The 26,632-nt window shown below is 38.1% G+C and overlaps 1 protein-coding gene across 1 annotated transcript in view; it reads right to left on the reverse strand.

Annotated features, from left to right (window-relative positions):
- The window catches only part of gbe1b (glucan (1,4-alpha-), branching enzyme 1b), a 159,808-nt gene that overhangs the window by 129,046 nt on the left and 4,130 nt on the right, over positions 1-26,632 (reverse strand). The gene's annotated exons all lie outside the window — the stretch shown is intronic.

A 26,632-nucleotide genomic window follows, 5' to 3' on the forward strand; every position in this document is an offset into this window, starting at 1 on the left:
CTTATGCCGCTGTTACACCTTGAGCCTGACGTCGAAAATCAGGCCTATGTTGGCATATGTTGTACAAGTTATGGGTGCATTTTGCAAAAGTTATGAGCCAGTGAAACACGCTAAAACATGCTGGCACACGTCGATATACGGCAAGTATGTCGCGAAATTTGAGCATGCTTAATGTCAGCTTATGCTCATGCGTGGGGCATAAGTTACAGGCAAGTTATCTGATCATTGACATAGGTTAAGTGGAAGTTGCTCATTATTCGTGGTGTATAGCTCATCCAAAACCTATGAGTAACTTGTGCATGACTTATGTGTAACTTATCAAGAACTTTTCTCAATCACCTATCGACGTACTTAACATATTCCAGACCACAGCTGAACATGTTTCTAACTTAGAGCTACTGTATAATGGCGTATTGGCAGCTTTTTGGTATAAAAGGGGGTTCACAGGAGGAAACCGTCAGTACTGCTGATACCGACGCTACATGCAGCGTCGGTATCAGCAGAAGGTGAAATGTAAACGGTTAACAAAAGAACACTAGTGAACTTTTTAGACCAACATAAATGAAAGCCAACTGCCAACAGCTCAGAAGCTTGGCTGCAGATGTGATTCTTCAAAGCAACATGTCCTGGATGACACCATTTGATATTCACAAACACTACCAACCCATTTCCCACTAGCTTTCCAGTGCACACTAGGAAAATTCTGTTGTCTAATCTACTTGGGTCCAGGCTAGGATTGGAGTTCTTAGACTTGTTTACTAAAAATCTTATATTACCTATTATGACTGATGGAAGTGACGGCTTTAATTTCCTGCTCTCCACTCTTTGCTACAGCCTTGCATCCTCAGCACTTCTCTTTGCTCTTTGGTTAAAAAAAAATCCAACTTCCTTTGATATGGTTATGAATCATAACATAGGTCCAAAAAGGGAGGAAAAAATACCAGCAAAAATCCTTCCAGTCTTAAAAAAGAACATCAAAATCAAAATAGCAGAGGTGGTGTTCAGCCGCCTTAAGTAGTGCGATTTTAGGTAACAGGACATTATAAACAACTGCACACTTACCCCAAAGGGACATTTTTAGAGGCAAATTACATTCTTAGCACTGGATAATGAAACAGGAGCAAACGCCGGTATGAACGTTGAAACTTTATGAAAGACCCCAGGCCAGAATTTTAACCCAAGGACATTCCAACTGCTTAACAGAAAAAAATATTCTTTATCCTTTTTCTTATAATGCGGCATTGGAAAATGTTCCCAGCCTTTAGGAGTACTGAGACCTAAAGCAAGGTAGTACATTCACATTAAGTTTGACACATCTACATTCTGTACAGAAATGAGATGATATTTCTAAGACATTGTTTGCAGCACTGTATCGCATATTATGGTCAACTCTAGGGGTCAGTGTAAGGTACCATCTTCAGACTACAACACCACATTAGGTAGATCATAACACATTCAATGTCTATTTATGTAATTTAAGAGTGAGTGTACAATTTATTGACAATAGTTGTTTACAATTTGTTGATAGAGGTGATTCTTAGAGATCAAATTTTATAGGTCTGTAGATGTTTATATATGCTATTCCTCACAAGAAGGAGCTGTTGCTTGTCCACATTTTTGAAATACAACTGTCTGGTTAGTTATATATTTTTTCTATGTGGGTGGTGAGGAAAATTCAAACAGCGCAGAAGCCTCAGAGTAGTATGGAAGCAAATCGTTACCATATTTCAAATGAAAAAGCATTTCCAGAAATGCTTTTTCATTTTAAGAATGTGGCTGCATTGTTTGACTCATAAATGAAATTAGTAATCAATAATCCTGTTTGCATTTTCATTTTCTTCTTCAACACTGCTCATCCTTTTACTTAATTAAAATGAAAAAGACATTTGAGATTTATTTTTCAAAAAGCACCCCAGCAAATACATACCAAAATTCAATTTGAAATGAAAAATTTGAAAATGAAAAAGCATTTCCAGAAATGCTTTTTCATTTTAAGAATGTGGCTGCATTATTTGACTCATAAATTAAATTAGTAATCAATCATCCTATTTGCATTTTCATTTTCTTTTTCAACAACGCTCATCCTTTTACTTAATTAAAATGAAAAAGAAAAAGACATTTTAGAATTATTTTTTCAAAATGCACCCCAGCAAATACATACCAAAATTCAATTTGAAAATGAAAAAGCATTTCCAGAAATACTTTTTCATTTTAAGAACGTGGCTGCAAATATTTGACTCATAAATGAAATTAGTAATCAATCCTCCTATTTGCATTTTTATTTTCTTCTCTAAGACTGCACATTTTATGCCATAATCAAGGAGAAAACACAGCGGACATTGCTTTTTCGTTTTCATGGTCTGCCTGCAAAGTACTGTCCACAACTCGAAAACGAAAAAGCATTCTGAGCGGCAGGGGCAGCAGAGTGACGTCTTTTTCTTTTTCATTTTAATTAAGTAAAAGGATGAGCAGTGTTAAAGAAGAAAATGAATATGCAAATAGGATGATTGATTACTAATTTCATTTATGAGTCAAATAATGTAGCCACATTCTTAAAATGAAAAAGCATTTCCAGAAATGCTTTTTCATTTTCAAATTTTATATTTCCAATTGAATTTTGGTATGTATTTGCTGGGGTGCATTTTGAAAAATAAATCTCTAATGTCTTTTTCTTTTTCATTTTAATTAAGTAAAAGGATGAGCAGTGTTGAAGAAGAACATGCAAACACAGGATTACTGATTACCAATTTCATTTATGAGTCAAACAATGCAGCCACATTCTTACAATGAAAAAGCATTTCTGGAAATGCTTTTTCATTTGAAATATGGTAACGATTTGCTTCCATATTATATCAGAGAGGGGCATTGATGCTAAAATGATACACTTTGGCCACGCACCGCCATCATGGATGCGTCAAGCAGATACACTATATTGCCAAAAGTATTTGCTCACCTGCCTTGACTCACATATGAGCTTAAGTGACATCCCGTTCCTAATCCATAGGGTTCAATATGACGTCGGTCCACCCTTTGCAGCTAGAACAGCTTCAACTCTTCTGGGAAGGCTGTCCACAAGGTTTAGGAGTGTGTTTATGGGAATTTTTGACCATTCTTCCAGAAGCGCATTTGTGAGGTCGCACACTGATGTTGGACGAGAAGGCCTGGCTCTCAGTCTCCGCTCTAATTCATCCCAAAGGTGTTCTATCGGGTTGAGGTCAGGACTCTGTGCAGGCCAGTCAAGTTCATCCACACCAGACTCTGTCATCCATGTCTTTATGGACCTTGCTTTGTGCACTGGTGCACAGTCATGTTGGAAGAGGAAGGGGCCAGCTCCAAACTGTTCCCACAAAGTTGGGAGCATGGAATTGTCCAAAATGTCTTGGTATGCTGAAGCATTCAGAGTTCCTTTCACTGGAACTAAGGGGCCAAGCCCAGCTCCTGAAAAACAACCCCACACCATAATCCCCCCTCCACCAAACTTTACACTTGGCACAATGCAGTCAGACAAGTACCGTTCTCCTGGCAACCGCCAAACCCAGACCCGTCCATCAGATTGCCAGATGGAGAAGCGCGATTCGTCACTCCAGAGAACGCGTCTCCACTGCTCTAGAGTCCAGTGGCGGCGTGCTTTACACCACCGCATCCGACGCTTTGCATTGCACTTGGTGATGTATGGCTTGGATGCAGCTGCTCGACCATGGAAACCCATTCCATGAAGCTCTCTGCGCACTGTTCTTGAGCTAATCTGAAGGCCACATGAAGTTTGGAGGTCTGTAGTGATTGACTCTGCAGAAAGTTGGCGACCTCTTCGCACTATGCGCGTCAGCATCCGCTGACCCCGCTCCGTCAGTTTACGTGGCCTACCACTTCGTGGCTGAGTTGCTGTCGTTCCCAAACACTTCCATTTTCTTATAATACAGCTGACAGTTGACTGTGGAATATTTAGGAGCGAGGAAATTTCACGACTGGATTTGTTGCACAGGTGGCATCCTATCACAGTTCCACGCTGGAATTCACTGAGCTCCTGAGAGCGACCCATTCTTTCACAAATGTTTGTAAAAACAGTCTGCATGCCTAGGTGCTTGAATTTATACACCTGTGGCCATGGAAGTGATTGGAACACCTGATTCCAATAATTTGGATGGGTGAGCAAATACTTTTGGCAATATAGTGTATGTACATTTACATCTGCAGGCACATTGCAAAAAAAATATGATTACGATAAAAAAAAAAATTGACATTTTTGTCACTTATTTCAGAAGGTAAAACTAATATACTGCATTATTCATATTAGCTTTTTTTTTTCCAGTTCTTTTTTTCCTTGGAGTTTTTTTTTTTTTCAGCTTTGTGCTGGAGCAACACTGTACAGCGCCAAACAGGACCACAATGTCACATTGATAAGCTGTATGTAGGTAGGAGTTCTACAGGGAAAGACTACTGGAGTTTGTTCAGGTAATAGAGAATTACAAAACAAAAGTCTAGAAATAAGGAAAAAAAAGACAGTAAATACGAAAAATAATTAGGATCAAAATGCACCAAAAGGTAAATGTATGTTTCATTGCAAGTTTGAACTTGAAACTTACCAACACTACTACTAGTAATACAACTAACTTTATTTATCAAGTCCTTTCAATCAAAGTCCTGTATAAGCAGGCAAAACAGACATAAAATAACAATAAAAATACAAAAGCTTTAAACTGTTGAACTCATGACGCATTAAGGGAAAACAAGTTTGTGATTAAAATCATTTACAGAACAAGCTTGTCTGACGTCTAGTGGAAGACTGTTCCAAAAGTTAGGTGACCAAATTGAAGAACCTCATTTACAAACAGACCTTTTCCAGAACTTTGGCAGAATTCGGCAGCTCTGTGACATGTTTATAAGATCATCTAAATTAGTAGAGGTGAGTCCACAAAGAATAATTTTACAGTTTAGCACGAGCACCTTGAAGTCAGCTAATAAGGAAGCCAATGAAGAGAGGCCTGCAACAGGGCAATATACTCATACTTGCTGCTTTAGTCAAAATATGAGTAGCAGTATTTTGCACCGTCTGCAGAGCTCTTAAGGTTTTATTGAGGCAGTCCAGACAGAAGGCCATTACAGTAGTCCAAGAATGTTGTCACAAATTAATGGATAAGGACTTCAGCATCCTATTAAAATTTTGCAATACTTCTGAAATAAAAAAAGGGCACCCCAGACAACGCCTAATATTCTTGTCAAATTAAGTGTCAGATCTAATATAACAAAATTATTTTCCATTTTTATCAATACAGGGTAAAATCTTGTTGCCAACAGACAGAGAGACATAATCAAACAGATGAGGCAGTTTCTGAGGTCTGATGATTATTATTCTTGGAGTTTTTTTAAGCTCACATCAAAACATAATATAGGTGTAAAAACTAGTCTCAGGGGGGTTGTCAAAGACTGAAAATATAATTTTAGGATTTACAAATCATAGAGTATCAAAAGAGACTGGAGAGACATAATTCAGAATGTTCTATATTCAGTTTGAAATTTCAACAGTCAGTAATGTTGTAAGCTGTCAGGTCATTTGTTGATGTTGGTCCATTATGTTTTCTTAAGTCCATAGTCAACAGAGAAATTTATCAGGAAATTCTAAAGTACAAGCTGCTTCCTACTGTTCAAAAGTTTATGTAGATGCCATTTTTGTTTTCCAGCAAGACTAGGTATCTGCCAACACTGCTAAAGGCACCAAAAGCTGGATAAGTGACCATGGTGTTACTGTTCTTAATGGGCAAACAAACTTGCCGGACCTGACATACACAGAAAATCTATGGAGTACCGTATTTTCACGACTACAAGGCGCACTTAAACATCTTTTTTTTTCCCTCAAAATGTGCGGTGCGCCTTATGTGTGTTGTAACTGCGACTTTTGAGACCACCTCATTGAGGAGATGATGAAAGAGTGGCTGAATGTAAGGAGACCAGGTGTTTTTTTTTCCACCCCTCACCATCGCTGTTAATATGTAACTCCATGCGTGCCCATCTCACAGCTGATGTGAAAAACATGGGGAAACAAATTAACGCTGTGCTCGCTGTTCAACCGCTCGACATCGGTGTGAACCGGACCCAGCAGGTGCAGCAGAAGCAGCGAGTTTACATGCAAAGTCAATGGTTGACGCGCGTATAGGTGCAGCAAAAGGTCCCGCAGCGCGTTTTGAGCAGCAGGCGCAGCGCATCGGGAGCGTTTAAGCATCTGACGCACCGCCAACGCGCAACTGCTCGAGATGGAAAAATTGAAGTTCAACCAATCAGAGAAGCTGATCTGGGAGCTGACAGCGAGACAGACACAGCGCTCTGATGACATATGATATTAACGCAAATGAAAAAGGCTGGATGGATGAGGAGATGATGAAAGCGTGGCTGAGGCAGGTGTATGTGAGGAGACCAGGTGTTTTTTCCACGCATCACCATCGCTGCGTGCCCATCTCACAGCCGATGTGAAAAAAAAGTTGAATCAAATGAACGCTGTGCTCGCCGTTATCCCGGGGGGTCTGACAAAGGAACTTCAACCGCTCGACATTGGTGTGAAGTGGCCGTTCAAAGTAAGGCTGCGAGCGGCGTGGGAGCGATGTATTACAGACGGAGACCACAGTTTCAGGATAAGTGGAAGGCAGCGCCGGGCAAGTTACGCCACCGTTTGCGGATGGATTGTAGATGCTTGGGCTAAAGTGTCTGCTGGCTCTGTTGTTCAAGCTTTCGCAAAAGCCGGCATTATTTTTGAGGAGCCGCGCTGCACGGAAAGTGACTCTGACAGCGAAGAAGGGGAAATTGGCATGTCTGATTTAGCGCAGCTGTTTAATTCAGAAAAAGAGGATGATGACTTTGATGGGTTTAAATAATACTTTGTAATAAATACATGAATAAAGCACAATCATACTCAGTTTTGCTCCCGCTCTATTTTTCTACCTGAAAACTTAATTCAGCAGCAGCCTCTGGGCGCGTCTCCTCCTCTTCAGCGCGGTGGCTGGCAGGTGTTTTTTCATCTAAATAATCTAAATCTTGCAGCTATATTTGCTGTGATCAGTGGGAATAAAGTAGTTTTAATATGTTTTTAAGTGAGAAAGGCCACCTGAAAACTTAATAATTGTAGTCAGTTCATCCAGATTATCTATTTCTGTCGGAGACGCTCAGACCCCCACATACCAGCGGTGCGCCGACAGTAGAAATCCCTTCAACAGCAGCCTCACCGCGGCGGCTGGCAGGTGTTTTTCATCTAAATAATTTTAACTGCAGGCACCAGGATACCGGCAATAAAAGCGAACATATTCCGTCGGCAGGTTTCAGGATTTTAAGTTAATTTAGGAGTGATCACAGCGCTGTGTCATCTGCGATGTGTCTGTCTCACGGCCAGCTGCCAGGTTTGATTAATACTTTGTAATAAATACATGAATAAAGCACAGTCATATTCAGTTTTGCCCCCGCTGTATTTTTAAATACGCAGCAGAGTTATTTAAAGGTAGTAGAGGACATGTACCTGTATATAAAAAACGCGCCCTATAGTCCGGTGCGCCTTATGTGTGTGTTAAATACAGAAATGGCACACATAACTGAGACTGCGCCTTTTAGTACGGTGCGCCTTATGGTCGTGAAAATACGGTAGCTTCAAGAGGAAGACTAAAAACTCCAAGACCAAACAGATGACCTGAAGGTTGCTTTAAAAGCAAGCTGGGCTTTGATTTAATTAGGGCTGCAACAACGAATCGATAAAATCGATAAAAATCGACTTTTAAAAGCGTTGGCAACGAATTTCATCATCGATTGGTTGTGTCGCGCGATTAATGCGTCATCCGCCGCGCCGTCATCACTGCCGCACAGGGGAAAAAAAAAAAAAAAAGGGCAGAGCGAGCTAGCGCCGCGGGTGACGAGGTGACGACAACTTTTCTAATGACAGATACAAACACAGTCCGACCAAAGTCCTCTAAAGTGTGGGAGCACTTTAGGCTTTGTAAAGAGAAAAAAGTTGTAACATGCAACTTTTGCAAAAATGAATTAACATGGCACGGAAGCACCACGGTTATGATGCAACACCTGAAGAGAAAACACGTTGGAGCCTTCGATGTCGGTGAAGAGAGCTCATCAGCAGGGTGAGTAACCGTGTTTGTTTGGTTTTAAAGTGGGGAAACGTAACGTTAGTTTCTCAGGTAGCTCATCTGATGCTTTCCTTACCTTGTTAGTAGGTTACAGACGGTGATAAAGTTGGTTACTTGTTTTACTTTTAATTTCATTTGAATTAGCTTAAGCAGCGTTTATATTTTCTTTATAAATAAATTAACTTGCAAATTATGAGGGCAAGGCTTTTAAAGTTTAAATCTTCTGGCAAAGATAAAGTAAAGAAGATCCTGCAATTTATGGAAGTAAAGCAGAATAAAATCCAGCAAGATCAGTAATATGTCAATTAATTATCTGCCACATTCCCGTGTAAATATCTGTCTTTGGAGGATGTGTTTTTTAGCACCCCTAGTTCTCTCATTTTTATTCCAAATACAATTTATAATTTGAATCACAGGGCTATTTTTTTATCTCTATGGTTCAGTATTTTCTCAAGTAGCAACTTTAACTGTTATACTTTCCTGTCTTAAAAGGCAGAACTCTTCTAGTCTAAAAAAAAAAAACAAAAAAAAAAAAAACATTTGTTGAAATGGGGGACGTATTGGAAAAATTAATTCAGAAAGTAAATCAAATTATTAGTATTTTACAATAATGGAAAATGAATTAGCAATTAATTTAATATTTAAAATTTAAAGGACACATCACAAAAATATTAGAATTTTTTTAAGTAAGACTGTAGATGGATAAATGAGGAAGTTTAAAAAAATGCAATACTATTGCAGAGCTCATTCTTTGAGAAAAAATATGTATAAATCAAAACATTTCTAATTATTTAAACAAAATATTAAATAACGTTAGAAATGCAAATTCTAGTTTTATGCTTTCTGCTGACATGCTGGAGGGGTGTAATTTAACAGTGTACTGTCCTTCTCATTACAGAAGAAAACAACAAACAATGACAAGCTTCATGGTGGGAAAGGCATGCACACCACAGCAAGCAGCTGTCTTGACTGAGAGCATTCTGCACATGATCGTCACTGACATGAGGCCTCTGTCAATGGTTGAAGATGAAGGCTTCACTACAATGATCCGCACTTTCAATCCAGGTTACACTCTCCCCTCAAGGACACACTTTACAAAGCTAATGGAGAAAAAATATGACAACACTTTTAAGGAAGTTAAGACCGCAATTAAAACAAACTGCAGCAAACTTGCTCTCACTGCTGATGTATGGACAAGTGTAGTCATCACAGATGACTGGGAAATGGAGTCAATCTGCCTCACCACCATGCCTCTGCAGGATAGACATACAGCAACTAACATTGCAGAGTGGTTGGAGGAGGTACTAGCTAAGTTTGAAATTCCTCCTAGTAAAATTCTTGCTATAGTCTATGACAATGGTGCTAATATTGTGGCTGCAGCAAACATTTTGGTGGAAAAGCATCAATGGTCTTCTCTGCGTTGCGCTGGCCATACCTTGCAACTTGTTATCAATGCTGCACTGAAGAATCCAAGCATCGAAAAAGCTATTGGGGCTGCAAGGTGTCTGGTTGAACATTTTAAGAAAAGTGAGCTAGCTTGCTCTAAGCTTAAAGAGAAGCAACAACAAATGTCTGCACCTGAGCACAACCTTGTTCAAGACATAAGCACTAGATGGAATAGTACATTTTATATGATAAGCCGACTGGTTGAGCAGCGGTGGCCTGTAACAGCAACCTTGTCTGATATTTCTGCCACAAAAAAAGGCAAAAGGTACCTTGATTTGAAACCAGAACAGTGGAGCTTACTGGAAGAACTTTCATCAGCTCTTAAGCCTTTTGAATGTGCCACAGTGTTCATGAGTGGACAGAAATACACAACAACATCTGCCATACCACCACTCGTGAAGGGGCTACTTAAGTCCACCCAAGCTGCTACCTTTGAGTCAGTGCCCCTTAGGGCTTTCCAACTTACTGCTGCACAGCAGCTACAGGAGCGATGGAAAGGTCAGACTGTTTTCTCACACGAAACACCTAACACAGTGATTCTTGCTGCAGCCCTTGACCCAAGGTTTAGGAAACTCAAGTTTCTTTCACCTGCTGAAATCTTGCAAGTCCAAACAAAACTTCAAACAATGGCACTTGCAGAGATGATGGAGATGGATGTGCAGCAGCATGATGGTTGCAGTAGCACTTCTACTACTAATCAAGCTGCAGAAACAGCACCTGCCAACCTGCTGGATTCACTCTTTGGTTCTGATGATGATGATGAGGGCAGGGCAAACACAGGGGAGGATGTTCAGAACAAAGTAAGAAAAGAGGTTCTCTCATATTTTGAAGAAAAGAATCTAACCAAGGATGAAAATGCATTGCAGTGGTGGAAAGATAACAAACACAAGTACCCAATTTTGGCTAGGCTAGCTAGGTCCTACTTGTGTGTTCCTGGAACTTCAACACCCTCCGAGCGTCTTTTCTCTGCAGCAGGAAACATAGCCTCCAAAAAAAGAGCCAGTCTTAGCCAGGAGCATGTTGACATGCTAACCTTTTTGCATTGCAATGCCAAGTTCCTGAGTAAAGTGAGTTAGTGACTGTGCAACTCTGGGTGACTAAATTAGTGTCATGGAAGGTTTATTTGTTCTCTATATTTATTTGTTCTCTATATTTGTAGTATTATTAAGCAAGGGTTATTGTTGAAACAAGTACTGTTATTGAGTTTTGTTGTTTGGATATATTTATCCTATTGTTTGAACTTCTTAGGGCTTTAAAAAACAAAAATGCCTGTCTTTTTTTTGCACTTTATTAAACAAAATACCATTTGTTTTGTGGATGTAGAGATACATTTGTCATGTAAGTTTGTGTAGTTTTAACACAAACATTTATTATTGCCATTATTATTATTATTATTATTATTTTATATTGCAACAGTACAGTTAATAAGCAACCTGTACTTGTGTGCCTGTTTGTTCGGTCTAAAATGTTTGTTTTGGAATAAAGAGGTTAATATTGAAAATATTTTTTGTCCGATTCATCGATTAATTGAAAAAATAATGGGCCGATTCATCGATTTTTAAAATAATCGTTAGTTGCAGCCCTAGATTTAATCCTAACCAGGTCCACAGGTTCATGGCCTCCCCGCCACTCCAGATTGATGTTATTCATGCAAAATGATGCTAAACTAAGTATTGTTCGTACAAATGAACTAACTTTTCAGAAGCCTGACATTTCTGTTTGAATCTAAAGCCTCTTGAATACTGAAATTAGCGGGTTTACTCAGGTTTCTCTAAACACAGGTCAACCCTCTAATGATCAGCGTTTGGCTTCCTTCCCATTGGCAAAAAAAGCCGGGTCGCTTGCCAAGTAGTTTGACCTGGGTGAACACGGGTCAGTGAACCGTTCCCACTGCGACTGAAAGCTGATTGTTCCAGTGTTTAAAAGGGTTTTAGAGACACTGGGAGAGTGGTGTAATATTGATATCTTATATCCTGTTAATATTCTGCTTTCCCAAAATAAAAAAGGCGGTGTGCGAGAAAGAATCATCAAAATGACATGAAATAAAATACCTACAACATTTAGCCTTGTACGAAAGAATATATGCAATAGTATCAATAGAAGAAAATGAGCTGCAATAGGTATATGCTCAGTTACGCAATAGGTAGCATTGCCGCCTTGCAGCAAGAAGGTTCCGGGTTCAATTCTCGACCTGGGGTCTTTCTGCATGGCCTTTCTACTAAGACTTCCTTCCACAGACCAATAACATGATTAAATGCATTAATTCTCCAAATTCTCCTCAGGGTGTTCATGTGCGTGTGAATGGTTGTTTGTCCAGTTTTTCTCTTTATTGCCCTGTGATGAACTGGCGACTTATCCAGGACATACCCCACCTCTCGCCCGTAGATAGCTGGAGGTAGGCACCAGCACACCTCGCGACCTCACTTGGGATAAGCGTGATGGAAAATGGATGGGTGGATGGATATAAAAGGTATCAGCGGTTTAAAGTATGTAAAAAATAAAAAAAAACTGAGAAAAGAAAGAAGATGCACGGATGCATCTCAGGTCATTCATCCAAAATACTTGGACATATTTGATTCTTAAGATAATTTTTCCCTCATCTTCCACAAAATGTCATTATGTACAGATTCAAAGAGTATTTTATCAGCACTACATCAGTGAAAGCCACATTAATAGAAAATATCCAGATAAGATTAAAAAAAGACAATTTGCTTTGGCATGCAACTCATTTAAAGTGATAGCATTGGTTATTCTGCCCAAGTTATGATTAAAAGAACAAGGAATCTCAACTCCTTTTCCTGAATATGTTGCAGGTGTTTAACTGGTACAGTGTATGAATGTGCAAAAAGTATCATTTCTTTTTAATCATCACAGTGTAAGAAGCAATCACAAGAGCGTGTGCAACTCCACTGCAATCATGTATGTGAAAAGTTTGATTTGCTTTATCATTTTAACATTTCTTGAAGCATTTCAAAAATATTCTATCATAAGCCTACGGTGACTTAAATTATTGTCCCCCCCCTTTTTTTTTTTTATCTATTTGAAGTTTAACCTCCAGATGAAAACCTGCCTCTCTGCCTTCAGAATGTATGACTAAAGGCATTTCCTAAGAGATAAACGTCTGTCTATTACCTTCAACTGCAAAAGACAGACTAACTAGTTTACAATTTATCTCACTTTGGTTCCTGCAGGCAAGCTGGTGTCCATATCAGATTCCCTGGGTACAGAGTGCCTCTCTCAGCCTGCAGAGTTAAGTGCACTCCGTCCCCTATAGCCCTGAACCAAAGCTGGGGCTCGCCTGTGAATGCCCTGGGGTTAGAGATTATTTCTCAGCAGCTGCTTCCCAACTTGAGCACACTGGATGCAGGCAGTGGTTGCCAAATAAAAATCTACCAATGTGGCCACGTGCCTCCTACCAATTTGTTAGAATTATGAAAATATGCTGAAAGCAAAGATAAACCAATGAAGTAATCCAATTTAAAACTATTCAAACCCCCCTCGCACTCAAAAAAATAATATAAAAATCTGTGCAAGATTTTTAATTAGTTTCGTTCAGTTTGGCGAGTGAAACATAACCCAGCGTTGTTAAAACATGCAGATATCTTTCTTTTCTAAGAGCACATTAAATATTTTATGTTAGCCTAATTTCAATATCAGACAAAATTAACTACCACACTATGAGTCATTGTTTATGAAGAATTTATCCAAAATAAAATAGATTATTTAAAATTACACATTTTAAATCATTTAATTACTGATCAGCCGTATATTTTTTAACAGATTAGCTAAATTTCACAGCCAACATACAGCCCCAGAAAGTAAGTTGAATTAACACTGTGTGAGAGCATGAAGTAAGAAAAAAGAAACAAATAGTGACACAAAAATTTTAAAGATAATAAGAAATAGAATAATTAACACACAGGTTGGAAACCTTTACAAATTTATCTCTGTAATTGTGGAGCCTAGATGAAACACTGGGAAACCTTCCCACCGTCTAATAAACTTAATCCTAAAACATATTACCAACTCCTCAAGGAAGTGAGAAAAGAACCAGCCAACGAACTTTAGGCAACTTTAGGCATCTTTTGGACTACTTCTGTTATTTGCTGTTGTTTCTAAAAAAAAAAAAATGCATAACCATATTACAGCTTTCATTGATTTATTTCACACTTGAAACGTTGTTTAGCCTGTAAGGTCTAAAAAAAAAAATAAAAAAAAAAATGAATCGATTAATCGAATCGAATCGTGGTGTATTCTTGAGTATCAAAAATAATCGAATCGTTGGGTCAGGAAATCGATACTGAATCGAATCGGCATGATGGGTGTGATTTACACCCCTACAAACCACTAGAGATGACTTTTTCAAAATATTCCATTGTCAAATTGGCTTTTTTTTATTGAAAGGTTTAGTATTATGCAAAAATGTAATGTTTTTCTGACTGCAATACACAGTTTCTCCCAACTCAGTACTTTTAATATCAACAAAGGATTATTTCCGTTCCCATAAACAAAAGGCCAAAAATGTTATAGATACTGAATATACTAATGTTATATAACTCTTAACAGTTTTCTATAGATCTGATATTTCCTGTTTCTGTTCATTATTGTTCTTCTGGAAAGTAAAATGAGCATCATTAAGAATTTCATCATGATGGTCACTTTTTATTGCTTCATCTATATTCTTATTTAATTGACAGAAGATAAAACAACTTCAGTATAAATTGGAAATTCATACTTTAAATGACAGCAATATTTAAGTTAAAGGTTTGCTAATATTAGAAATAATCTCCTATATGCAACAATATTGTTTCCACATTATATTCCATCACTTCAAAAGTCATCTGTAGTCAGTTTATAGTTTTATTCAGAGTTCCCAACCAAAATAATACATCGTTTGTCAAAAAACAGTGTTAAAGTTTATGAAGTTATTTTTTCCCCCTTCCCCAAATTTGTTTACCTTATTACTGAACTAGATTTTTAGGATAGCTTCAGAAAGTAAATATTGCCTGCTAACTAGATCCTCAATAACAATATAATCCATGGGGACAAAAATACTTTAATAGCATGATGCACTCAAAAAACACGATAAGAATCAATGTATAAATTTTTAAATAAATTTTAAATCCTCCCTTTCATATTTACCCATGGAATAGTACCGGATGTCACACTGGAGCAACAAAAATCTCAGTTTAAAAGAAGAAAAAATTAGAAGTCGGCCCCCTAAGACCGCAGCTTTTAGAACCCTCCTTCTCAGGAAGACTGACTGATGTTATCCCCCACTTCTGGTGGTGCTTTTAAGTCTAGGAATGAGGTTCTTAAAGCAGAGAAAAGTCTTGAGGTGTGCCTACTTCGTACAGCACAGTGGGGGCTCACATTCAGTAACATGCTGAACTGGCTCCCAAAAGAGCACAAAAGCTCTGCTTGCAACACACAGGAAAAGGAATGCACACTCTGTATGAAAAGTCTTTTTACAGGAAAACTTAAAAAGCAAATGGGTGCTGCTGAAATATTGTTAAACAGGTAATAACTTATTAAAGACAGACAAAAGTATTGCATCAGTTTCCTTTAAAATAAGTTAAAGATGCATTAACCAGGCTTTTACTAGTACTAGTGGTTTTCTAGTCTTTTCTAATCTTCGTTTAGGTTCAACCTACCAATTGCAGTTTTAATAGACTGTGGTTTGCATTCCAAGAGCTACTGCATATCTGTTACCTTATGAGGACATTATAATGCCAATTTGCTGAAATATTGTACTTGTTTGAACCAGTTGAGAGGTCCCCATTAGGAAAGGTTCTTCTGGGTTGTGGGTTAGGTTAAAGACTATGTGCTGGTGAAGATTTTCAGTCATCCAAGTCAAAACAAAAACAAGGTTTGATGGGCTACTGTATAAAGCAGGGGTGTCAAACTGGTTCCAGAAAGGGCCGTGTGGCTGCAGGTTTTCTTTCCAACCAAGCAATAGCACACCAGACTCAATCTATCTCATCAAGTCATCATGTTAAGATTGGACTCACTTGATGAAATGACTGGAGACTGGTGTGCCATTGCTTGGTTGGAAAGAAAACCTGCAGCCACACGCCCCTTTCTGGAACCAGTTTGACAACCCTGGTATAAAGCCTTGAACTCAATGCTATTCCAGACATTTTCAATTGAAAAATCTTCCTAGATGTGAAGTGGAACGTCTTCAAAAATTGGAAACAAAGTCTAGTGGATTGTTTTCAACTTTTTTTGGGAGTTAAAGGCTAAGATGTGAATTGAGTTTAGATTGAATTATGCATGAATTGGTAATGAGTAGGGTGGCAGTCTGGGTTAGGTCATAAAAATGAATGGAAGTCAATGTACGATCACCATAAAGATGCAGCATGTGTTGATGTTTGTGTGCATTCTCTCCCTCATATAAATTCTTGTCTCACCATTTTTAGTGAGGACCATATTTTGACCCTTCTAAAAAAAGGTTGGTTCAAGCCATTTGAAAGCCCTAAGCGCAAATGTTTCTAGCTTTTTTAACACTGCTATTCAGAGTAAATATATATGTTTTGAATAAGGAGGTCTGTAACAGGCTGAACATGGGATAATTTCTCATACCCTCAATGCACCTGTATTAATCATTTTTCATGTTTTGCATTGAGGTATATTGTTGCATCAGTAGTGAGAAACCACATGTGAAACGATGCTTTGCCATGTTACCGTATCTAAAAGAGTCAAAAAAAAGAAAATCCAAAGGCTTGTTCAGTTTCTCTCCCTCTGTGTCACTTCCCCTCAACGTACACAGCTGGCCTGAGCACATCGAGAAGGAGAGGTGGAGATGAGTGGACAGAATGGTGCCGTCACCCTTACCAATCTGTTCTCTATTCATCAACTCATCCCCTTGTTTTTTCTTTCCCCTATTTCCAAACCTGACTATTAATGTCTTTCCAAACACAAGCGTGACAAATAATGACAGAACACTAAGTGGTGGATGAGGGGTTGCACCACCGGAAACTGGTCAATCTTTTTCTTCCATTACTGTTTTTTGTTTTATATTGGTTATATCTAATAACAACATATACATATTTTTTTTATTTCAAATATGTGGTTATATTTATTATTGTAAAAAAAATAAGAAATTTACCAGCCTGTTTTTTTTTTTTTGGGGGGGGGTGCCCTATCCACAGATGGGCAGTGCACCAATGCTGCTTTCTTTGCTCCAACTGTGACAATAACCCCAAACCTAACCATTACCAGTGCAAACCTAACACTAACCTGCAATAAACTCAATGCATAACTCAGTACTAAATCTAATGGTTAGCAAAAAACAAAGTCAGCACCAACAAAATGTCCTCACTTTAGTATAAATGCTCCTCAATTCAATGGTGAAATCAGAAAAATTGTCCTCAGCCTCATGCACAAACTACAGTGGCCAAGGGAGTTGCAAATGCCTTGTAAATACATCTTTTACGGCAGATTCAAAAGCTCCTGGAAACTCAAAGGATAAAGAAGGCAAAAATGATTCTAGCAAATAATATTGAGATTAACATACAACAAAAAATGCATACAAAAATGCTGCAAATAGCAAAAACGACTGCAAGTTAAGAAAAGTTGGGACCAGAAAAAATATAGAGCACCTAAACTGAAATATGCCGCAAATGCAAATTCTACTGCAGATGCATAACACCAACACTAAAACATATGAAATGCATGCAAAGGAAAAATTTTGCAAGTCGCAAAAGCAGCTGCACTAGTGGAACAGACCACCAGGGGAAGTGCTATGGATCCTCAACTCATATGGGACAATCTGCTTTATTCAAAAAAATAATTTGGACTTCAGCAGGTAAAAAGTGATTCATAACAGAGAATAGAATCAAACTGCTAGATCAAAGTAAAAAGCAGATGGATTCAAATCTCATCCAGACATAGAAGATGTTCCTTCATCCTAACTACACAGCTCTTCCAGAAATGTGGCAGTTCAACTGTACAGTTTGTGGAAGAAGAATTTTTTTTTCACTTGGCTCTGTGGAGATTCTGTGTCACATGCACTTCAGTGGAAACTGGTCCATGTGGGCTTTCTACCACTTCTGGTTCAGAATCTCTGCCGCCAGTTTTTCAAGTGGATGTAGAACAAAAGCTTCACTCCCCATTGACAAAAAGAGACTGCTTCAAAGAGCTTTTAATTAAATAAACATGGCACATGCATTCACCTACAACAGCATCGGGTGGTTCAGAAAGAGGTGAATTATTTGTGGAAACATCTGTATATGTCAAAATGAAAGCTCTGGCAGTAAAGGTAAAATTCAGGTTAGAACAGATCACAGAACTACAGACGTGAAGCAAAAAACTCCAAGCAGCGCACTCTGTTAAAGTAATTCTGTAGTCCATGTCAAACCGTCGAGAAAACTCTCCATTGAACGATTTCTGTTGGTTTTGCAAAAAAGATCTGAGGATATAAGATGTGCTTTAAAATATGCTCTTAATTTTCATTGGAAGATTGCTCCACCAGCTTGTTGATATGGTAGCAGAAAAACCTCCTACCTCCTACACTGTGATTGGTCAAGCCAGATCTGACCAGAGTCAATGGTGGTTTAACAGACTGAACAATACAGAATGTAATTCAGTCAGTTTATAACAAGGTCAGCCGTTGTCTGGGGCCCCGAGAGAGCTTGGGTCCTAGGACCAGAAATGGCTGGGCTGCTTTCTGAGCTGCTAACGGAACTGCATGAACATAGCTTGCTTACTGTAGTTTTAAAACAGCTTTCTTAAAGGAATAGTACACCCAAAACATGATTAGCCTTCATTTTCTACTCACCCCCATGCTGAACAACACTCTGGAGTACTTTTTTGATATCTCAAATGCATCTGGAGATCTGGGAGGCTTCTTGCTGTCTGCTGACATTCAAATAATGGAGGTCCATGACGCCCGAGACAGAAAGGTCCACAAAAGTCCACAAAAACGTGTCAATATTCCTCCATACTGCTCGTCCAATGTAATCCAAGTGTCCTGAGTGGGTAGCATCCAGAATTTACTCGAAACGAAGTCATTTAGAATGTTTTAGAGCCTAAACAGTAGTGTATAGGATTTCCTAATAGCGCCCCCATGCGCGCTCACGATTCTACGGAAGCCGGCAGACCAAACCGGAAGAAAGTGCGCATTCAGCGTCTGCTCTGCCGATAATGCAAGCGTAGAAGAAGAAATGTGCTGTTTACCTGTGCAAAGAAAGAAACAACGAAAGAAAAATGTCTGAGGACTTCAGTGTTGAGGAAGAGCATGAGTTCTTTGCCGAGCTGAATGCGCTGGTTTGGTCTGCCGGCTTCCGTAGAATCGTGAGCGCGCATGGGGGCGCTATTAGGAAATCCTATACACTACTGTTTAGGCTCTAAAACGTTCTAAATGACTTCGTTTCGAGTAAATTCTGGATGCTACCCACTCAGGACACTTGGATTACATTGGACGAGCAGTATGGAGGAATATTGATACGTTTTTGTGGACCTTTCTGTCTCGGGCGCCATGGACCTCCATTATTTGAATGTCAGCAGACAGCAAGAAGCCTCCCAGATCTCCAGATGCATTTGAGATATCAAAAAAGTACTCCAGAGTGTTGTTCAGCATGGGGGTGAGTAGAAAATGAAGGCTAATCATGTTTTGGGTGTACTATTCCTTTAAAACCAATGATAGGTGGCACTCCTTTAGTTTCACCGGCATGACTGACGGTGCTCTCACAGTTTTCCAAACAAATAAAAGCATCTTTATTGGAAATGAAGAGTGTCCTTCTTTTAGTAAGTTGAACAGCAATGCAAAACAATTTGTGAGAGAGGGGCATTTAAATCTAGACAAATTTCTGAAACCTTTGCATACCTTGATTTCCCCTTCTAGTGCTTTCCAAAGCTTTTATAGTCTGCATATGCCCATTAAATCCTTACAAAAAAAAACCCCAAAAACAAATGGATGAAAAGACAAAAAGAATTAAAAAGGTTTTTAATTTACTAAATTAGAGATAAAAATAGTAATTCCCTCTTATCCAAATTATAAACTGCATCAAGGTCTTCAGTATGATTTCACCCACATTTTAAAACCATCTTTGGGAAGCAGCTGAACTCTGGAACATTTGCACACTGTTAGAAAATGTGAGAATCTAAATATAGAGCGATCTGTTCTGTTCTGTTGTGATGTGGTGTCCGAGTGATTCTAACAGCTGAGGCACAGTGGTGTCATGTACATCTGAATTACACACAGATAGACATGAGAAAGCTAAATGGTCCTTAATATAAGATTGATATTAAATACCAGTACTGGGGGCTTCCACAGTAAGGGGAGTTTTAAATAACGCCCTCCTGATCTGGAGGAGTGATGAAGCAAAAGATGTAGCTTAGCATTTCAACACAAATTAAGTGCTTAGAGCCAAACTTTTCTGCTCTGACCCTGAAGTAACACGACACAAAAAATAAGTGTTGTCAAAGCCAACGTCAAGGCAGTAAAAACAATCCTCATAATCCAAAATGAACTGGCAGAGATTTCCTTCACTTTTTAAACCAAGATTATAGAAACAATGGAAATGTTCCCTTGTGACATCTTTTTCTGCTTTAAGGTTATTACTTCAGTTATAGCGCAGTCAACTTTTTTCCCCCCGATCACAGCTGTTATGTTTGCTCTCAAAACTATGCAAACAATCCAATCTTTTTTGCAGAGTTTTTAATCTTAAATTCTTTCTAAAACCCTTTTACTGTTTTAATAATAATAATAATAATAATAATAATAATAATGACTAAACTAAAAACAGCTATGGGTTGTATTTGGAGCCCAGTCCAGAGGCTGACATTTTTCTCAAACATAAACAAAAACAAAAAAAAATGTAAAAGCTTTAATAATCAATGATTTAACAGTGCTTAGACTCACTTTTACCAGCTATAAAATAGGGGTTTTGAGTTTGAGAAGGATTTTTTACCTTTAGATTCTTCAGTTCCTTTCGGGTTACAGACTTATTTTGTTGTACTGCTATCCTAGGAACCACAACTTTTTAATGAGATTGAGATCTGGACTGAAGGAAGTTGACCAAATTTTTTTCAAGCTTTAAAAGGTCCAATAATCATGCTTTTTTGAAGCCTTCCAAAGTCAATGGTTGGTGTTCCAATGTGATGTAAAAAAATACTTTAGCACAATGGAGTCACATTTTTTAAATGAAAAACAAGTATTTTCTCCTAACCCAATAACAAAACACCTGCCCTGCCTGAATGCCATCCAGTTCCTGACTTTGCTGGATAATGCCAGTTCTGAAGAGCAAACAAATTCAGAGACCTCTCGCCACCAATCAACAGATATGCAGGACTTGAGATTGTCAAGAATAGACCAATTGATCTCTCTGTACATATTAGCTATTAAAAAGAGCCACTTAATCTCAATCTTGAGCCAGAATCCTCACGCTCTAACCCACATTAACCCTCCCTGAACGGAGAAGAGGGTATTTGTTTACAGTGCAGATGCAGTGCTGTCAATATAGGCACTTTCTAGAGGAGCAGCTGTATGTATACATGCCCCATCTGCCCGGTTTCACAGGACAGAAAGGAACTGCTGGTAATAAAGCGCAATTTACAAGGAATACCCATATGCAATAATAAAGCGAAATAGCATTCTAGCATAGTTTAAAAAACATGAAAAGTTAATTTTGCAGTGTTTGGCACTTTAAAACCCAGACTGAATGTCATTAATTTGTCTCTAGAATGTTTTTTTTTTTCTCCCAGGAAAAGTTCTAATAGCAAAACAAGGAAAAGTGATATTCAATAAAATTTTTTGCTTTACATGGTTTTTGCTAAAATGAAAGTGTTCATTAAGTTTCTTTTTTGATCTTATGAGTAAATGAATGTTTTTCCTCAAAATTACCTAAGATAGCCCACCCTGCAGGTTGCTTAGGATTGTGTTTTGTTATATTTAATAAACATTTGAAAGTTCCATAATGTGTGAGCAAATTTTGTTTTGTTTATTAATTTATTGCTTACAATTTTATTGGTTACCAGTAAATTTTCAGTGGATTGATGAGATCAATCAACTTAAGATAAACTAAATCACTAATTTGCATCCCTAATAATTAAAAATTACCAGTTTTTGTGTTTCAGTTTAAACCTTCAGTCTTCATTTGAAGCGCATGCAAATTATGTCTAATGAACAAATATATTTTGGATAAACTTTTAGTTTGAAAAACTAAGCCACACTTCCTACAAATATCACAAGAGGAAGACGACGTAGAGATGAATGTCAACACAACTCGGAACACAGTAAGGAGGACTAGCAAACTGGATTAGCAGCTGCTTTTATAATCCTTTTTAAAAATGCCATTCTAGTGAGAAAAAGAACAAAAACTGTTTGGTATGGAAGAGTTTTGCTGGAATCGTTTGAACTGTGCATATAGCACCTACATGGCATGAAACAAAGATTGATTAGACCAGAAAAAAAGGGGCAGCTATGCGCCTTTGGGTGGTAATGAAATCCAAAGAATCAATCTTTATAGTCACAGGTCTCCTGATAAGACCTCTAAATTCTTGGCACTGGAACTCAACTTGTCAGTGAAACCCAAATAATAAAAAAAAAAGGCTTTTGATTTCAGCCTGTGTTCATGTTAGGTTGTTTGGTCTCCAAGGGCTGGAAACCTGTGAGCTTATCAAGAATTAACCTTCACACAGCAGCGATTCTATATGTAAAATATTTATGTGCAACTTTTATCAGTAGGACAGGTGTTTGAGACATGTCTCGAGTGCAGTGAAGCCTAGAAATCCCAAGCTGTGTCTAAGATGGAACTGACATGCTCATCTCTCTGTGAGGCTACAGCCCTGCTTTCTGGCTTCAAATACAAAGCAGGTGGTCTCTTACCTGCCACATTAGAAACCAGATCTGACACGGTAATGAACACACATGAAACTATGTGGTCCTTGAGTGGAGATCTAAAGCTTAGTTTCACTGGAAGATGACCCAAATTAAGTGAAATCTCTCTCCAACTGGAAAACAGGACATTATAAAAGAAGAAGATGAGGGTAATTTAACATTAACCGGGGAATAAAGTTGAACCAGTTCAATCTAATGCAATAAAAGAACCATTTCTACCCAATCAAGCAACTAACGTGTGATCATAAAGAGCACAGAATTACAAGATCTGTAATTCTTAATTCAAACATTCATGCCAAAGTTGAGCTGCATTTTTTTTTTTTATTAGCAGATAGGGAGCAGAAATGTAAGCGTTTTAAGATAAAAAGGAGGAATAAAAACATCAATAAAGGGTCTGCTAGTTATCTGAAACTACGGACAAAAAAAATGCAATTTGTGATGACTGGCTAGACAAGTGTTTACATAAATACATTTAGTATTTTTTAGATCTTATTTTGTGTTACTTTAAGTCTGGTTCTATGCTAATAAAATAAAAGAAAGCAACAGTGCGATAGACTGGCAACCTGTCCAGGGTGTACCCCACCTCTCGTCCGTAAATAACTGGGGATAGGCACCAGCTACCACTTGCGACCCCAGCTTGGATGAAGTATGACAGAAAATGGATGGAGAGAACAGTACTGATATGAGCCAAATCAATGATGAAGGCAGATCTTGCAGCATCATGCTATGGGGGTATTTTGTAGCTGCAGGGACAGGAAGAGTGGTTGCAATTGAAGATGAATGCGGCCAAGTAAAGAGAGATCCTGGAAGAAAAACTCTTCCAGAGTGCTCAGGACTAATATTAGAACTTTTCCAACTAGACAATGACCCTAAGCACACAAGTAACAAAATGTGGGTTGGGAACAGCTCTGAAGAGCCCTGACCTAAACCCAGTTGAGCATCTCTGGAGAGACCTGAAAATAGCTGTCCACCATCGCTCACCATCCAACCTGACAGAACTGGAGAGGATCTGATGGGAGGATCCCGAAAACCAGGTTAGAAAAACTTACATCATTCCCGAGAAGACTCATTGCTGTACTAGCTCAAAAGAGTGCTTCTACTAAATACTGAGCAAAGGGTCTGGAAACTTATGATGATGTGATATTTCAGATTTTCTTATTTAGTAAATTTACAAAATGAATTAGATTTATTTTATCATATGGTTGCATAAAACAAAGAGTAAAAAAATATTACAATGTACAATGAAGTTGCAATATCATGATAATATTGTATTGGGACACGTACGGCAAAACACATGCCAATACTCTCACCTATAAAGAACTGAACCCTTATGAACCCTTTCAAAGACTCCATAAAACGAGATTTGCGTTTGACAAATAGAATCCTAAAGAGACATTTTGTAAGTTTTTACTGAAAAATATCTTTTAAATGGCCTTTTTATTTGATTAAATTTGCCTATAACATCAATTGATGAGCAGACTGACACCTCAGTAGTTCAGTGCAGATGCATCTATAAGCCTGTAGACTATTTTCCTGAAAATGCTTTGGGTGTTTGGTTCTCATACTATTTCTGCAGATGAGGCATCAAGAACGTCCATGTTAAATGGGTCCAACCTAGCAAGGCATCAAAGCGTTATATTCAATATAGATATTTGGATACTCAGAAGTAACCGGCTTTCAGCTCAACTCAGAAACCTAAGGCAACTTCACCAAGATGAAAAAAGTAAAAATAATGTTTAAAAAAAAAAACTTCTGAAGATAGAGTGTGAGCAGCAAGGACGAGCAGAAGAGTACTGCACTTCTGTGCTTGGCCAGAGGTGGTTAGAGAACTTCATAATCCAACTTTTACCTATATGATATTTTCCCTCCGATCCAATCATTACATTGCTTTTATACAAACTGATCAAACTAAAGGATCAGCAATGTGAACAAAAGCAGTCCAAAGAAGTATTCAAAGTTTAAAAACTGCAGATTTCTGTGAATCCTATGTGCCTGTCTCTAAAGAAACTCCTACATAGCATGATGCAGCCATCACTATGTTTCTTCAGCATTCAGGGTAATGTAGAGCATTTGCTTTTTCCACCAACAGTAAACCAAAAAATCTCCTTCCACTTGTTTGTTGTGTCCTCCATTCATTGTGAGGCACGGTCCAAATTACTTATAGTTCCCTTTCAGGTATGCCTTTCGTCCAGTCTATCCTCAATAACTTAAACAATACGATTTCCCTACAATTTTCTTTGTATAATAACACAATATAATGAAATTTGTGGGGAATTCATTGTTTTCCAGGAAAATGTAAAAAACACAAATGTACAAAAATGTCTCCAGTACAAAGAGATCCAATTTATTAAATAACAAAAAAAGAAATCAATTATTTATTTACATATACTGTATAAGGGGTGAAACAATTAATCAGATTAATGTTGTTTAATGTAGATTAATTGAAATAGTCTTCAACTAATTTAGTATTTGTTTTATTTTAACTGGACTATAGAGACTCTAAAACAAAGGTAACAAATTGTAAATATATATATATATATATATATATATATATAAATAAATGTTCCCTCTGCAGTTAGGTCCTATACTGTATCAACTAATCATAACAAATCTCAATATATATTATATTTTAAATGTATATCTGGCAGGGCGGAGCTAGATGGGGGGCCAGGGGTGGCCATGGCTTCCATTTTATTCTTTCTAATACAGACGGTGGCAGCAGTAATACTTTCAAGTGGAAAATTCAAAACATTTGAATTTTTTGTGGTTAATTATACACATCCATGGGCGTAGGTTTGGGTAGGGACGGTAGGGACATGTCCCAACCAATATTCACGGGATATGAAAAAGTCCCGACCAATCTTTGCCATATTGTCTCAAAGAACGTGGATCTACGATCTTTGATCAGCAGCAAGAGGTGGTGCGCGGAACGGCAGCTTCTTAGTTTGACATTTATTATGAGCCTCCGAGACCGTGTCAGAACGGTGCTGTCGGGGGGGTGGGGGGAGGGGGAGTCAGTTGAATCGTCGGACGTTCTTTGATTAGCTGCAAAAGGCGGCGGCTAGCTGGGCACACGCGTCTCCTTCTGAGTCTCCAAGACCATGTCGCCACCAAAAAAGAAAAGGACAGACATTAGAAGTTATTTCGCTACGTCGGCTGTAAGTACAGTGAGTGGACCCATAAGTTAGATATCTATCACGCAACGCATTTGTTGTAAAGTCCGGTGTTTAGTAAGGTCAGCACTGAATGTGAGGTAGAACAGATCTGTTAATTATGTAATATTTTTTTCACATAGGATGCTCAGACAGCAGAGCAAGGGGCAGAGCAGAACGATAGAGAGGTGGCCGGAGCTTCAGGGCTCCAGGTGAGGTGTTAGTTCTCAGACAGGGGCAGATCTAGGATTCTAGGAGATCAGGGGCTTAGCCCTGAGGGTGCAGATGTTGACTCATTTTTTTTGTCTTTTTTTTTTTTTTTTTTGCCGCTTCCCACACAAAACCAAAATTTGTGTGTACTTCAATTTACGCAAGCAGAGAGGCGCTGAGAACCGTCTCATCCAACCCAATCAACTTTATTTATATAGCACATTTAAAACAGAAACATGTTGACCAAGTGTTGCACATATAAAATACATAATAAAATTTAAAAAATCATAAAATAATATAAGAGAACAATTTAAAAAAATATAATAAATATAATGAAATGAAATGGGGAAAATCAGCTAAAACATTAAACAGCACACAGTTCCTTGACTGTGCTTATTCCTCTCTTCACCAACAACAAATCATGTGGATTTGTTGACATGTGTGCATTATTTGCCAAAATTAAAGGAGGGGAACCATATATTTTAGCTGACTGAAATAATCTGTTCCCCTTTTTATGATTTTTATGATCAAGGTCCCCACCAAGGTCCCCACCAAAACTTAGACCGAACCTACGCCCTTGTACACATCAGTATACAAACATTAAAGATTATAAGTACAGAATTCATGATCTTTTCAGAACTACATTTTGATGTACATGGAATAAAATTCTAAAAATAAAATGATGTCTCTGCAAGTCATCCAGGAGTCTTCAGTGAAATCATAGATAAATAACCATTTTAATACAAAGGTATAAAATACTTATAGGTAGGTTTAAGTACTTGTAAATATAGATTTTATGGATTATCAATGGAAATGATGTACGCCCCAGAACTCTAACCTGAAAGAATCCTATCCACTATACCTTTTAT

Source organism: Cyprinodon tularosa, unplaced genomic scaffold (assembly GCF_016077235.1).
Source record: "Cyprinodon tularosa strain WSP-4 unplaced genomic scaffold, ASM1607723v1 ctg34, whole genome shotgun sequence".
Lineage (NCBI taxonomy): Eukaryota > Metazoa > Chordata > Actinopteri > Cyprinodontiformes > Cyprinodontidae > Cyprinodon > Cyprinodon tularosa.